The following is a 17,214-nucleotide window of genomic DNA, read 5'->3' as shown; positions in this document are numbered from 1 at the left end:
CAGTACTTCAGTTGCTTTCAGTAGGCCAAGAGTTCAAACTGACATGAAGACTGCAAATGTTTTCATTAAAATCTTGGGTAAAACTTTATTTTCATAGTCCACTTTAGATATTTCATTAACAGTAACATTGCAGCTACATGTCAACTAACAGTCATTAGAGTATTACTAAAGTGTCTGCTTAATATCTTTATTATGATAGGCACACAACATACAAGATGCTGACTATCAAAAACCTTGCATATATGAACTTGTTCTACTCAGCCTAAACCTAACAGTCTACTCTGAGAGTTAGCAGATAAAGTTGCAAATTAATGAGAATTTGTTACAAAGTTACTTATAGTTAGTAAAATGTCTAAAGTGGACTATCAAAATAAAGGTCCTGAACATGATAAATGATAGGATATTATTCAGGCCTAAATAATACAGTGGGATGTGTAGCCTGATTCTCTAAAAAATGATTCATATAAACTGATTCTTTAAACAGATTATTAGAAAAAAATCCAGTCTAAATCAGCCTGATTAATCATTCATTGAATGAATTTGCCAAAGCTGTCGGAGTGGCAGAATTAACATATGTCTCGTTTACTGAACAGCAAGTTAAACATTAATGCATCGTTAGGGCCCACTTTATATTAAGTGGTCTTAACTATGACATACAATGTGCTTATTGTGTTCATATTGTAATTCAGAACACATCTACTGTTATTAAGGAGTGATACGAGTACGGTTAGGGGTATGGGTAGGTTTAAGGGTGGATGCAAGGGATGCAATTACATTACATTAATACAAGGTATTAAATTAAACGTAGGCTACTTAATATAAAGTGGGGTCCATCATTACTTCAAATACAGCTATAAGGCTACACTCTTTAAATTATGATTATTGGTCAAAAACTTCATCTAAATGCAGAATCAAAGTTGTCCTAATGAATATTTCCATTCAAAGACAGAAGTGTACAAATAGTCATTGGTGTTACGTGCAGAAAGGAAGGAAGTTGGAAAAACCAAAACTTCCATATTGTGGGTGGAACTCGACACATGTTAGGCCTGGCATGGTGAATACTCCAGGCCCTTTCACACACTGGTGGTTGAACCCCGAATGTGCAAGTCTGAGACTTCTTATTTTGACCCTGGTGATAATGAAGTGTTGACAGCTTGTATTGTTTTTATAACACTTTTTACCTAATACCGTGATTCTGGAAATGTTTTCTTGGGCTTCATTAGTCTTCCCACACCTTAGACAGAAACAGCTATACAAACTGCAGTTAAGGAAGGCATGTGTCAACGGCGAAGTGTGCTGGTTCTGTGTTTACGAACACGTGTACAGTTATACTTGCTCCCTAATCACATTAATACTTACTGCCTGATAGCTTTCAGAAAAAAATTTCAAATGATGTTTTTTCAGCTGTATTGTAATGCTACCAGATATTTGGACCCAGATCTTTTATACATTCCTTTGTACGGAATATTTTTCATACAAATGAACGTTTTTTTCTAATGCTACAGACAAATAAATAAGAAACCCTCCAGACTTTATTCTGTGTTGCTGGGCGCCCTAAAATCCATTTCAGAAGGTTCACTGCAACCTAACTCCTAAATCTCATCTGTGATTCGTATCACAGTCAGTTTTATCTAACAGCGACCCTGAATGAAGAGTTAAATAAAAGTTTTTTGGGGGTTCGTTTTGTTTTGGGTGCATGTAAAGCTATGAAAAAAGCAGAAGCTGAGAGACAGAAAGAGACTTTCATATCTGTTAAACAAGACACTAATTAGAACAAGCTCAATTTGTAATTTATACTGTATGTGACAATTTCGTCTCTTTCTTCTTCATACTCAAGAAAAAAAATAAACACTTGTCATGATTTATATCATAAATAAACACTTTATATCCTTTTTAGGGCTCTCGTCACATACCTCATGAATCACATGCTCTTTGTGATTGCTCAGCCTAACATTTTAGTTATTAGTCACCAGAGGCTCTATAACTCAAAGCGAGAGTAAATTTATGTACTCCCCAGCTTCACGTTCTCTCTGAATCGTTTTCAGGTGATCAACTATCTATTTGGCAACTGTACCTTTTTTTCTTTCGTGGTGATAAGCCGAAGTGTTCTGCCCGAAGTCTAACGGAAGCATATTTAGTCTAACAGAAGCACGTTTTATTCTTTCTTCATTGCTTTTCTGTGTCCAGAAACCTGCTCGGGACAGTTCCATCCAAGTCGTATTTTTGGATGAGTCTAGATTTGATTTTATTGTTTGTTTATTTATTTGTTTTTCTGCTTTTTGTCTTTAGTCGTTAATCACTAATCAGTAAAATCTGCCATGTTGAAATAGCACTTTCTTTACTAAAAACGTAAATTAAGTAAAGTTGTATCTTTAAAAAAAAGACCTGTAAGGTTATTGGATTTAAAAGACATTTTTAATTCCCCCTGGTCATGTTCATCTGTCAACGTACTCAAGCTGGAGTCAGTGTGTGTGTGTATTTTCTCTCTGTTAAGCTGTTTAGGCCCTGAATTTGACCATGAACAGAACACATGTAGCCTCCTGTGGTAATCATTTAGTTAAGCAATACATGCCAAATTCTTTTTTACACCAAGAAAGAGCAGGACATAGATCCATCAGCCGAAAGAGAACCATCTCACAGGTGTAATATTCCCTGTTGATGTATAAATATTAGTGTTTTAGGGCAAAGGTGGTGATGTAAGCAGCCGACAAACATTGATTTGACTGTACCACCTGGAAGCTGTTCTAAGAAGACAAGCTCCAACCTGGATGAACAGGTTCCACCATCACTAATAACAAAATATTCTGTGTATGCTCAGTAATATCCACAAACCAGATTGCTATTTTCTCAACAACAAACCCAAATCATTCCAGAGGCATCCTCGGTGAAAAGTAAAGGGTGTTAAAAAGGATCTGTAGTGAAAACAAAACTGAACGATAAAAAGGTGAAGCGAGCCATCCAAGAAGCTAAAAACAAACACGAAAACAAGGTTGTGCAAAAGTTTATTCAGGGTTCATGAGCAAAAACTTCATGAGCAAAAACTGCTATCATGGAGTCTGATAGGAGACGTAAATGACGAGGAAATCAAGAAGTTCTGTACAGCTTCGAGAAAAGTGTCCAGATCCTAAAAAGTATTTTCGGTAACACTTTATTTAAGGTGTCACACTTTATGTTAGGTTTTGGGGGCTTAGGGGGCTAGAAGCAAATCAGTCAATCATTCTGTCAGTCATTATATTAAATTTTTTATAGTTTAGAATAAATCTAAATCTAAATAGTTCACGTGTTGCAAATTAAAAAGAAAAATTACTGAAATGTATATAAATGCATAACAAATATATTTGGCTAATACTTATATATCCTAAGGTTACTGAAAATAATTTTGCCTTCATTTTTGCTTTTTTTCCAAAATTCCACAGACAAAGGCATAGTCCCACACTGAAATGCAGGACTTTTTTAACTTAAATGCACACTTATTGAATTTAAAGCATGTCAGTATTGTTATTTTTTAAGACATGTTTATAATGTCCTAACTGCACTATAGCTTAGACTCTAAGCCCTATGTGTGAAACCAGGCCTTTGAGTCTTACATTATATTAGAAGTATATAAGCAAAAGAGAGTCTTCGCCATTGATATCCTGTCAGTACCACTGGCTATCTCATCCACGAGGCTATGCTGTCCTCCCAATTTGAGCACCCTTTCCAGCCGCCATACAAGATGACACTGCGATCACCACCCTGCCTTCTGTGAGTTCATCTGGAGCAGAACAACTACAAGACAGGAAATCAAAAAGGGCATCGACAAGGCTTTCTAAGGAAACCAAACTCATTCGGTCCCCCTTTTTTACTTATACTGAGTACTGTATATACAATGTATATTGAGTACATTGTCTGCTGCTTCAAATCTTTCATAATCAAGAGCAAATGCTCAAACAAAAATAAATATCTAAAATGATTAAGGTTTAATTTCATTTTGTATACCTTCTAGACCAGGTGTGATTAAGACAAGCCCACCAGCTCAGGAGGGATGTAAGTGCATGAAAAGATGTAAAATGATGAATTACTCGCAGCACCACTTCAGTTCAAAGTGCAGTTTTATTTACAGTGCAGAAGGATTGTCCACAGTAAAAGATGTATACAGGTGCACACAAAAACAACGAAGAACAAACCCAAAGTACTAAAGAGACAAGTAAAAGGGGAAAATAAACCAGAAAATACTCGTATCTAACAGGTGTTTTAAATAGCTTGAGGCACCGCAGTAGCACTCTTACATTGACTTGCAAACAAACCCGGTCAGTTTGGCCTCTGCTTATGTAGGCCAAACTCCAGTTTTTTTGGTAGTATCATTTGCAGGTACATTTAACGGGAACACAAATACCACCTCTATTTGCACTCAGTATCCACCATTGAGTTCAATCACACATTTATTATATTATTTCCACAGGTAAATACGCACGTAAACTCCTAATCACACGTTGACAAGGGTTTCGCCAGCTTTTACGTTTGCGCGGCACAGCGCGGGAGAGGCCATGACGTCATAATTGGCCGCCACTCGTGCGCTCGGTGGTTTGGCTAGCGCCGGGTTTCCCGCCGGAAGACTGACCACGCCCACACAGGCAAACATCACAGGGACAGAACAGGGCAAGTGCTATGCAAAATGTATGTAATGGCTAATATGAACAACGGGAAGTGCCGAAATGCCCATGTGCTATCAGTATCGCGTGTGCACCGCTTACCCTGATAGAGCGGATATAAGGGAGGATGACGACGAGTGGATGAGGTAAACAGGTCTGTGCGCAGCGAGAGAGTGTGTTTCAGTGCTGCTTCCCAGCGGTGGCAGCTAATGTGACTTTATCACACCAGGTTTTCATTTTTATTTAATTTTTTTTTTTTTTTACATACAGCTTTGTATATTTGTGTATGGTATAAATATATTTGAAACCAGTTTAATGGGCTTCACACCTGTTGTTTATGTTAAACTAGCTTCAAGCTGGTGTCTTGGACACACAAGGGAGAAAGATGTTAGTTTATTCATCGATGGGAGAGTTCATGAGAGAGCCTGTTGTAAAGTATTTTGCTGATATTCTATCCTCCCTATCACTGAAACAGGGTAAAGGGAGCCTATTTAATTTTTGAAACAGACCAACCTGCACAGTTTTCCCATTAGAAATACAGTCTGGGATTGGATGCCCCTGAGAGCTTATTCTGGCATTATCCCCAGATCACCTTTCATACAGTATGAATTCATTTCCTGAATTGTCTGGAAAGCTTTCATTCACTTGTATAGGTTTTAGCCTAAAGGTTTGGCTGCATAGAACCTCATTTACCTTAAAGTGTAAAACATTAAGAAATCCATTATGAGCATAGTATACCAAAGGCAGGTGTTTCATTCTGAAACCTTTGGCATGTATACTTACAAATGTCACAGAAAGCACAGTGCATAGGTACAGAACGTGTGCATTGAAAAAGAATATGATAAAGAAATGTGTTCCAGTGAGGCTTTTCAGTTAATAAATGGCAACAATTACTCTGTTTATGAGGGAGCCAGTGACACACTCATTCAACCGATTTGTTTAAAAACACTGATTTATTAAAAAAACAAAACAAGTAAATATTAGTGAGTCACTGAATCATTCAATCAACTGACTCTTTGTCTTCAAAATGTTGACTCTTTCACTAATGCAACATATGAATGCATCACTGAATCTTTCACTCAAAGCTGCTACAACCAGTTCTGCTATTGCTGTTTATGCTATAAAAAAGTGGAAATAATGTATAAAACATTAAGTTAGACACTGTTGTCATGTTGATCTTTATATAAAATATGACTTTTTTGACATATGACATTCTCGCAAAGTGGAGATACCACATTTAAAGTGCCATCACATTCACCATTGTTCAGTGAATTTCAATGGCTAAATTGAGTAATTTCAATCTCCTGTGAGGGTTTTTTGGGGTTTTTTTACAACAGTTTCAAGTCACAAAAGCTTTGGTTTGACTTCTGTGTGGGCTGTGTGATACTCCAGCATCTTTGTGACTGTCGGATGCTCATCTAGTTCTCAAAAAGGTAAACAACATGTGCCTTTCACTTTTTAACAAATCATTTTCTTTTGATGTATTGAAACTTAATGCTGTTCTTTCCAATTTCCAGTGGCATGAACTGTATGTATTGCTAGAAAACATGCACGAAAGTAATCCACCCATTTCCAGGACAGTAGGATGCATCTTTCCTCTGTGAATGAATGCTTGAGGGATTTTGGCTGCTACCGGCAGCTGGACTAACAACCCATGACACACAGGAAAGGAAGGGTGGAGCTCACAGAAGCCTTTCCTGAACTTAGGAAGTAAGCTAGCTTCTTTTCCTGGCATTTCTTTGATATGAATAATTGTCTTTCTGTGCCCGATTTGACCTTTGTATCTTTGAAGCACCTTAATACTGCGGATCGTGTGTTATTACAGTGTTTTACAAAATTGAGAGGTCCTTTATGGGCCGTGTTACCTGGAAAAAAGCCTGTTTGTGGACAGATAAGGTCTCAATTTCGCTTGTGCCATGACCTTGTATACTTAGCAAATATCAACCCGTGTGTAATTGATGGGTAATTGTTGTTGGACTAAAGACAGACATTTAACGGTCACTGGTCTGCAATAATTGCCTTCTATTATCCTAATTTGGATGAGTGAGGGCAAACAAAGCTGTCAAACAGCACCGGTGAACAATGGTTATCAATGTCTTTGGCAGTTGAGTCGTCTGGGGAGCCCGTCCACATGGTCGCTGTTAAGATTTTTAGGGAAAACAGAAAGACTTCCAGAAGCTCACGTTGTCCTTTTACAGAAATGAAACATGCTGCTTTGAGTTCATGTGCTATTCCCAGATGTTAAACTCTGAAACGTGGTTTTTAAGCATATTATACTGGGTCTCCCTATGCTTAAGCAATCATGGAAAAGATGTTTCCTTCTTTTTCCCCTTTGTTTATTTCCTGTTATGTTGATGAAATAGCAACAAATGCTTCTTAACCCAACCAGACCTGGTTCTTGATTACTAGAACCACATGGATTATGTGTTTTTTGGGTTTTTTTTGTTGTTTTGTTTTGGGTTTTTTTGTAAATTCGAATCTGAAAGCGAGGTTGATCTAGGTTAGAATGACCTCACTGTTAGAAGACAGTGTGTCTGTGAAAATTTACCACACTTGTTTCCATTTGGAAATTTTGAGTGTGACTTCTGCTGCTATGCTCAGTAAATATTAACTACACAGTAAGAACAAGATGGACATGGCGAAATAAAGAGAGGGAATGTTTTGCCCTGCCGTTTACTTGGCAGTGGAAAGAGAGGGCAAGAAGCCGAGACTCTTCGGGTCTAATTATGACTTGCAGATGAAGAGAAACCACAGGAAAGCCGTATAGATGCATTCTCTCATTCCAGAATCGCTGGAACATCTCTTGCCAATATAGGGATTCCATCCTGAAAAAAAAAAAACCTGTGAATTAACCTTTCTGAGGCCATTTTCCTCCATTTTGTTGACTATTACGCTTGCATATTTCAATTTCAAGCTGAGAGAAGGAAAAGGAAATATATTGGCAGGGGTGACCATCTTTCTCCACTATATATGAGGTTGAAGCTTAGTATTCGTTTCCTTTTAGTATTTTATGTCTGTGTGTAGTGTAGTTGCACATGTTACGAGGCCTGAGGGAGCCTTTGTAGCGATGCTGGGCAGAGTGTGTGAAGTTACATAACCGTGTTGGAAACAAGGTTTTGATCAATGTACTCCAACTGCTTTTCAAGTGCAGACAGCACTACCAGTCACCGTATTGCTGCAGTAACGATGGAAATCACAAATGGTCAGATGTAATATCAGTCCAACATGCAAACGTCAATTTTCGACACGTAAACAATAGTAGAAGACCGTTTTAGGTCTACGACTAAGTATGTATCCCAAGAAAGATGATATTTACGATGGTAAATGGGAAACGATTAACTCGTATCCTGTTTTGAAATACAAGCCAGAGATTGTGTTGACTGACTGATGAAGTGTTTTGGATCATCTACTAACCAAAATGGCTTTCTTAATTTTTTTATGTAGTGAAACAGAGAAGCTTTCTGTTGTAGGCCTTTAGTAGTCAGATTTGATTGACATTTATATTTAAATGTTTGCATGTAGCAGACCCCTTTTTCCAATGTTTAATCCACTTACGACAGATGCTAATTATGTATTTTGACCAAACGTTGTTCATATCAGACTGCAGTTGTACGTATCAAAACGCAAGGTTTTCTGGAATTGTAAAGCTTACAGTGTGTAAGTTATTCCATCTGTGAATCTGGTGTCGTTCTTCTGTTCTTTTTATATTGACTTGACATATGGGTTCAGTTGATGTCATATAATTTATAGACAGAGATGATTTGATGGAACACATACATGCAGGGTCCAAAATAAACTAACATGGTGGGAAATCAAAAAAAAAAGTACTGGCCTTGCATTTATTATTACCAGCACTGAATCTGTATTGTGCATTACGTTTATTTTATATTAATAATAATATTTGTAACCGTAAGTTCTGAAAAATGAAAAGGTTCGGCCTACCTGATGAACTTTGTTTATTCATTCATTTATTTTAATCTTTTTAATTTGATTCAGTCATTGTCACAATCAGTCTAGGAGACACGGAGGTACAGGTTAGTGCAGCACAGAGTTTATTTAAACAGTGACGCTTGGAGCAGGATCGGAGTCTGGATGAGTGGCAGATGAGTGCAACAACTCACAGGAACTTCAAGGAACAGCGGAGATCACAGGCCAGCTGAAAGACAGGTAAGTTCTTTGGTCTGGTATAGATTCAGGTGGAGAACTGTAGATGTGACATGACAGAAGAGACAGCTTTTAACTGTGGGCTTGATTGGCTGCAGCAGGTGTGATGAAGCAAAACCCATGTGATGCTGACCTTGAGAATTGAGGTGCTGATGACTGTCTCTGAAAGTCATGCTACATTTTTTTTGTTGTTGTTGTTGCATTAATTCATTGGGCAGCCTGACTTCCCAAAATAATTTTCTTTTCTTGCATATGGTGGGTGTTAATTTTGACCCAACATGCCTCTGGGGCTTTTGTTCATTTAGCTGAATGCACTGAAAAATGTCTTTATGCTAGACGGTGTAAACTACTATGATTTTTATTACACACTTTTAATATAAGATTAATAAAACAGATAAAGCAGTAGTCTTTCTTTCAGTTCATGTATATTTATGTTTACGTTATTAGAAAGGAAGTGTGCAGGAAGGCCATTTGTGCTGAGAGTAAATATTAACCACTCCTCCTGGGCCAGGAGCTTATTGTCGCCTCTCACTCTCTGACCTCAGTTCAGATAATGATGCCAGTTTAGGGATGCATTTCCTCAACAGGATACAGTCTACATCCTATTATTTACATCTGTTATTTCAACCTACTTTATGGCCCTTTGTCACACTTAACATTTGGCTGACACAGATATGCCTTTCCAAAATAGTTTTACAGTCTACAGGTATGTAAACACCAGTTGTTATTTCAGAATAACAATACGATTTATAAGGCTTTAGGTTCCAGATTGAAATTTAGATGGTGAATTATTGTTGGGCTATTTTTTTTTTTTTAGCATGGTGAGGACTTGACACTGCATGGTTTCAGCTGCCACTTTCTGGTACTAGTTCAGCTTGAGAAAGATCTCTCTATCGCATGGCTCCCTATTCTTAAATGTCAAGAAAAGGAGGAGCCGATTTGGACTACTGATAGAACTAAGACACACTCTCTCTTTTCACTTTCTCGCTTACTCCCTCTCTCTTTCTCCTTCCTTACAGTAACCTAATGTGTGGCACCATTATATTTGCTTATCTTGGCTCTCTAAGCAGAGGAGTTTCTTCCTTGCACTCAACACAACACAAAGTGGGTGTGGATGGGGAAAAGGGAGCCATACCACTGGCCTCTGACTTCTATCAGGCCACCTCAGCGGCTAGGGTTACCTCTTTTCATTCTGGCCTGGATTTTTCCTTCCCTTTTTCCACATGGTACCATGGAGACTCCAGCTTCCCTCTGTGAGGTGGCCTGCCCTGTCTCACTTGTCCTTGAGAAAACCACATACTTTTTGCATGCCTTCCACCAACAAAAGCCCCTCAGCCCATTCTACCCTATTTAACTTGTTTTATTCATTTCAGTCTCATTCTGTCCCTTTATTTCACTCTCTCATGCAAACACACAGATAATACAGTGTGTTTTGAGCTTTGGCTTTGTGAAGACGACTTTTACAAGTGTGCAAACATGTCAGAGGTAATTCACGTTGATTTTATCCTTTTATACAAATATTTCTAGTGCAATTTCAAGCCGGAATTCAAATAGTGAATTATTTCATGTCAGGTATTTGCTGAGGTATCCATAATTTCATCTCGTACTTGGCAACCTGGACACGGTTTTATAAATACACTGTTATTTAGTTGTTAGTGAAGACTTGAAAGCTTAAACACATGAGTCTCTGACTAACAGTTGATGTATAAAATGTCATATAAAAGCAAATTATTGTGAAAATGAGGGGATAACGGGATGGATTGCACAAAGCCTCTGTTCGCAGATGTAAACAATTTGGGGAAAAAAACAATGAAAAAGAATTTCTCAGGCATGCCTGCGCATTCAGATGTTGAAAGCAGGATCTGTGAAAGGGATCATCCAATTAATTAGTGTGAGGTATTAGATGTCAAACATGGAAACACACTGTACACATCTCCTCGAGTCGCATATGAACGCAATTACCACTGCGTCTGTGTAAACAGTATTGCTCTTATGAATGAAAATATCTTCAGTGTGACGTGAAAATCAAAAATGGACACACTCGCTGGAACACATACATGGAGAGACTCTTCCAGATGTTCACTCCAGAGAGAATGGGTGGATTTTACTCAAAACATGAATGCTGCAGCTTGGTAAGACACGCCGCTCCTTTCATTAGCTGCAGAATCTCTGCACTTTGCTAATTAGAGGTAATCTTATTTTTTGTTAGTCTTAATTTGTTATGGAAAATAATATAGTTCATTTGCTTGAGTCGGTAGTATAGGTAGAAAAAAATATATATAAAAAAAGTTCTTTAAAAACAAAACAAAAAATAAAATTCACATTATGAATGTTTGTGTAATTTTGATTAAATAAATGTATTCTTGGTCATCATAAGAGACATGTAAATGTATGAACAGTAGTGTATTTAACAATATATGTGTAATTTTAGTAATATTGTAAGTTCATCTGAATCTTGCAACACATGGTCTGATATTCATTCAGTTGTATTTTGTGCTACAACTAGTAGTAAAGAGGAAAAGATTATCAGTTCACTCATGAATTAGAATTTTTAAATAAAACCGAGAGATGAAGCTGATATGTTTAAATGACATAAGTAACGTAAGATCCAACATTTTTATTTAATGTTTTAAATTTTTGCTTGTCATAATTCTTTACATACAATGCACTGCGACCCCTGAGAGTGTGTCACTTATGAGCAACATCTGTTACTGTCAAATTTAGATTCTGAAATTTAGCCAAGCTGTAACTGAAATTAGAGCTGGTTGGAAATGTCATTAATGTCCTCTCTTTTCATTTAAACCTCATTAGAATATGGGAAGAAAAATCTATTTGACCGCAGACCATATAACAAAATATTGGGTTGTTTTTTCAAAAGCAGCTCCCTTCACTGTAATTAAAATCAAACCATGCAGTCACCAAGGCACTAGTGGATTTTTTTATTTATTTTTTTACCATTCTCTGGGGCCAGCTTTATACTTAACGTGTTTAGCTTTATTTCACAATTCATTACACGTTGTGTGAGCTGTAAAACAAGTAAGACAGTGGAAAAGTTATATTCTTTCAGTCTTTGTTTTATTAGCACAAGGTAATGCAGGTATTTCATGTAAATCTTAATGTATACATCAAGACATACACTGAGTATTAGACCTCATGCCATCAATTTAGCTATACCATGGTCTCCTGTCTGAAAATGCACTTAAAGTGTACCATAAAGGCATAGTATAAACTTCCATGATTTAAAGCTCAATACATCAAATTGTCAGTGAATGTGTCTACCAGAGAGAACATATTGCTGATATATCGTCCATTTATTACTTAGTGGCCTGTGAGTATAGTTTGGCTATTGTTGAACATTCATTATAAACATTATTTTGATTTCGAGAGAGGATGGTTGCCTCAGGATTAAGCATGTGGATTTAATAAACATTTGATGTAATGAATAACATTACAATGTCTGCTCTGTACGAAAGAACTGAGCGTAATGTAATGACATGATGCATTGACCATGAAGTGGCAGTGGGCTCTGTACAAACAGCAAAAACGTATTAAGCGTAGAGTTTTCTTCTCATTTAATCTCCTTTCTGGTGATATATTACCATTTCCCAATTACACACTTGGAAAATATGCCAAATTCATTTGCTGGAAAATTACCTTCCTTGTTTTCATGTTTTCTTTTTCCACTTTTGATTTGTATTTCTGTATATGGAAAGCAGCGTAATAATTATGAGAAGCGTACTATTCATTTGTGGGGAAAAAATGGATTTGGTAGCTTACTTAGGCAGCATAAGCTTGAACATTAACCGTAGGATGACACCAGGTCGCTGCTTTTGGATTGATGACTGTAATTGGTGGACTCCCATTGATGCTTTTATTCACGATCAGGCATGTGTCTGGCCAGCTGTGCTTAAATACCTTCCCCACCTGAATTCATTCACTCAGCCTATGCTGTGCCTGACTCAAATCGGCCCATGAAAAAACGACAGCTGTTATTTTAGGAGAGACTTGAGGAGTTATGTGTCTGCTTCCTTCTCAACTGGAAGCTATGAAATTCAGTAAGGTCGGAAATCAGAACGCAGAAGAGCTTCCTCTAGTTTTGGGGTTTAGAGGTAATCGCATTTGTCTAAATGATCCACTGGGCAACTGCAGAGGATGGGATTGTAAATAACCTACTATAATTTGCCAAGTAATGATTGTGAAGGAACTTCAGCCAACAAAAAGTCATTTTGTAGATTTAAACAGGGCTGGGTTTTGGATAATTAACTATAAGCTCTAAATGTCTGTTTATTATTATTTAGTCAGGGTTACATGTAGAAGGGAAGACATTTATTGGATGCAAACAAATAAACATTATTCATTCTGAAAAATAGTACATTCCTATTAAGCTGTTATTAAATATGTGCAAGGGTGCAAAATATATCTTTGATTAATTTGATTGTTCATGTTTTTTTCACTTTATTATGAATTATTCCTCTATTATTACTATTTTTTTATAGAATTAGAATAATGACTTTATACCATTATACAGATGATATTTGAAAGCATGTTGGTAAGACAAACCATTGGTGACCATTGACTTCGGTTTTACAGACAAGATGCTCAAAAACAGTATCTTTTATGTACAGTAGTACATGTTTGGAATGACATCAGGTTGAGTGACTGATGATTTAATATTCATTTTTGGGTGAACTATCCATAAAGAATCTTTCAGGTCCTATTGAATAGTGTCTTGGAACAGATTGTTGCTATTGTAACATCATTTCCAGTGCCTTGAATATCTGAGTATGAAGTATTAATGTTTCAAGTCTCCCAAAATCCAAATGGGTCTGTGAGGACCATTTGTAAATCACACGTGTGCAAAACATTTGTTACAGTCAGATAACAATGCCCCAGTTGCATTTTAAGAGCTTCTTTATATACAGACCTAATTTAAACATTGAGGCTTAATTTATGCCAATATATTGCTTCATGAGAGGCATGATGGTTGACGGTCTGCAATACACCTCTGTGCTATCAGCGAAGTTACGTGCCAGTAGAACCATTTCCCCTTTTGTTCCTTCTGCATCTGGACAACATCTAAGATGTTGTTCAGCGTCTGCTGCAACAGAATCGCTCGAAAGACGGATGAGATGTACTGTATGTGTGCATCTCTTTACCATAAAAAAGCCGCTAACCCCTCCTTGCATCATAACCCCCACAATTCCTTGTGCTAATATTTTATCAGGTAACCAAACACAACCGAGCCAGCCAGGCCAGACAACTGTGCAGACAGCTCCCTCTTATTTTTAGCAGGGCTGAAAGATGGGCCAGCAGACGCAGATGATCGCGTTCAGTGAAATGTAGGACTCCCAGTGCTGCTGTGGAGAGCTCTGTGGACGCCCAGTATGTCACAAAGAAGAACAAGAAGACTGAGATGATGCAATGTGAGATGCTCTCCTGGATGTCCAAAGTTCACGCTATAAAAAATGAGGTGTTTGCTGAACTTAAAAAAATGAAGGCAACTGTTGGCAAGACTCTGTGGAGTTTCTTGACAAAAGATGAACTGGACTTAAAGTTGAATTAACTTAATGGGAGTTAATTTTTAACAGAAGTTTAGTGTTATAAAGAAGTCTCTTGGAAGCATTTATCAGGTTAAAAAACTGTAAAGCTTATATGATGATATGCTGGTCAATTATTGCATAAACATTATCATCGATGAAAACACTTATATTACAGTGATATTTTGTCATAACTGTGATCATTTTTTTATAAAGTTAGAAAGAATGATCTATTTTCCCTAACATTGTCACTCATTTCACAAATTTCATGTGCATCCTTGATCGATAGTGGATAAAAATACCACAACAGACATTTGTGCGTTTTATTTATTTTTGGTAACACTTTATTTTGATGGTCCATTGAACATTATGTTGACTATAAATGCAACTTTGCAAGAACATATCAACTTTTGTAACTTTAACCCTTAATAATCTACTAACACTATAGTTAGAGTTAGTAGATATGTATATCTGGCAGTTACTTTATAGTCTAGAGAATGTATTAAAGCACAAACAAAAAGAAAGTCAAACCTTATTTGTAACTAAAACATGCAATCATTAATTGAATTCAAACCAAGTCTGGTGAATTTAATTAATAGGTGAATTAAATAAGTGAAATCATAGCATAGCTGTGCTGAGATGCATTAATGTTATTTAATGTAAGTTTAAAAAGTGTTTGGGTTTTTTTTTTTGTTTTTTTTTACATTATTTATTTGGTCTAAGAATCTTTTTCGGTCACCACTGTTACCGTAAATCTCAAGGTTTATTTATTTATTCAATTATTTATTTAGTCTTATTCTGCAGAACATATACATTGTGATTGCGAGCATGTGTTGTAGATTTCCAGATTTATACTTGACATCATTATCTCCGATTCTCTAATCTAATTTGCCACAACATCGCAGTTAAACAGAATTGCAAGTCTGAAAAGTGTGTGTTTTTTGGTCCAAAATACAAAAACAGTCTCCGGAAATGTTCAGTGAAGTCTACATGATTAAGTGGGTTTAAATGTTGCGTGATGGAATCATGGTGACTTTTTTCCACATTATCAAAATAGTTTTTGAGCAAAAGCCTACTGACTTAGGCCTCGCCCAACCTATACAACCTTTAAAAGTTTTTAACATTGTTGCTTCATAATTTTCAATGGCAATTGATCTTTCATTGAATGTTCTGTAGATTTTACTCCAGCTAAGCGAAGGTTTTAAAGTACTTGAGAAGTACTTACGAGCAAAGCAAATATACATTATGGTGATCATTATAGAGTCAATGGCACAAAACTGACCCCATGGGAAAGAGGAACATAGCACAATATTTATAACGCATAATAATGCATCTAAAGAGGGAGCCCATGCTAACCAGCCTTGCCAGATATAGGACCCTCCGTAAATAAGTCTGCATACCAGTTTAAATATACCTCCCATCATGCATGTACCACCATGCATACTACAGACAACCAGGCTCCTAAACATTGGAAAAAGAACAGAAAGAATGATTCAAATCAAACTAACAAGTCTGGAAATATAAATCAAAGACCACTTTGGATGTTTAACCAATATTTATTCAAGGATCATGTTCTCAGTTTTTGCATGGCGGCTGTGAAGGTAACCATGAGACGGACAGTTAAACATGTATGTGTTTGGCGACTGAGCCTCTTTGAATCTGTCTATCATCAGTGTGGTGGCCTTTGCTTTTGATTTCCTGTGTACTAGTCCATGCTTCATGGGCTTACATGTGGCGCATCTGATGATTTGTTTAGAGTCAGCTGCACCTATAAGATGGAAGTGACATGTAGAAAGCTCTGTTAGCCGGGACCACAAACCTCTGGCTCCAAACTCAGTCGATTGTTTCTAAAAAAGCAGACTTTAAAAAAGGAATAAAGAAAGAGAACAGGCAATGGGTTTGATGTGCTGTGCTGAATGTCATATAACCTCAGAGATAGGAGAAAATGCCTGTTTTAGAAAATAGCATTCAGCTAGTGCAGGTTCTAAGTCACACATAAGCATTATGAATGAACATTATATTTTAATTTCAGATTGTTTTAGAGTCAAACAAATAGTAACATTCTATTGTTGTATATGAGTTGCGAATCTTTTGCATTACTTTTTGAAGTTCTTTTTATTTTTATTATAACCAGCAAATTTATGCAAGATTCGTGAGATAGAGCCTGTCATTTCATCTGAGTTGTAGACAGCCACAAATCAAGATAATCAAACAGGGCTCCCAGTTATACAACCCCCCTTATGAATGATTCTCCAGCTTGTGTTTGCTGTCTTCCCATGTGCGTTATGGGTGGATGCTTTTTTCTTTACTTAGTTCACAACACACCGGCAGAGGCTTTTCCTCAAAGCCCCAAAGTATTCCCACATGTGCCCAGGCCTCTTGTTTAAACAGACACACATTCCTCTGCAGCGGATACCGACGCAGAAGAAGACCATGTAATGTAGTTTGTTCCCTCAGATTGTGTTCCAGCGCCCTCAAGGGGCATGGGGAAACAGGAAATGGAGGTCAGCAGTATGGTGTTCGCGCGGCGATGTGCGTAGCAACATTAGCGCCCGCGAGGCTTAAATTGCATTCGTTAATCGTCTTTCGGTGTTTGTCTTCTCACGGACCAGCGAGATAGAAGACCAGTTGATTAGCTCAACTAAGATGATGACGATAAAACCGGGCAGAGAGGACTAGTAAAGCTCTCTCATACTGACTAACTCAATGTTGTTAACCTCTGCACACCTGAAACACACCAATCTCATGCACTTGCACCGTTCACTGACTCAAAACAATCCAGACTCCCGCGTTCTTACCAGCTGCAGCAACATTAAACGCCCCAATATCATATGTTTTACTCACTTTGGGCTAATTTTTATTTCCTCCTAAATATTAATAAT

At 37.2% G+C, this 17,214-nt stretch overlaps 1 protein-coding gene across 1 annotated transcript in view; it reads left to right on the top strand.

The window, feature by feature from the left end:
• The window catches only part of LOC122323377 (hippocalcin-like protein 1), a 313,600-nt gene that overhangs the window by 186,628 nt on the left and 109,758 nt on the right, over positions 1–17,214 (top strand). The window lies entirely within an intron of this gene.

The sequence above is a fragment of the Puntigrus tetrazona genome, chromosome 19, assembly GCF_018831695.1.
Source record: "Puntigrus tetrazona isolate hp1 chromosome 19, ASM1883169v1, whole genome shotgun sequence".
Classification (NCBI taxonomy): domain Eukaryota; kingdom Metazoa; phylum Chordata; class Actinopteri; order Cypriniformes; family Cyprinidae; genus Puntigrus; species Puntigrus tetrazona.
Note: the sequence above shows the minus strand (reverse complement) of the source record. Positions and strands in the feature narration are given on the sequence as shown.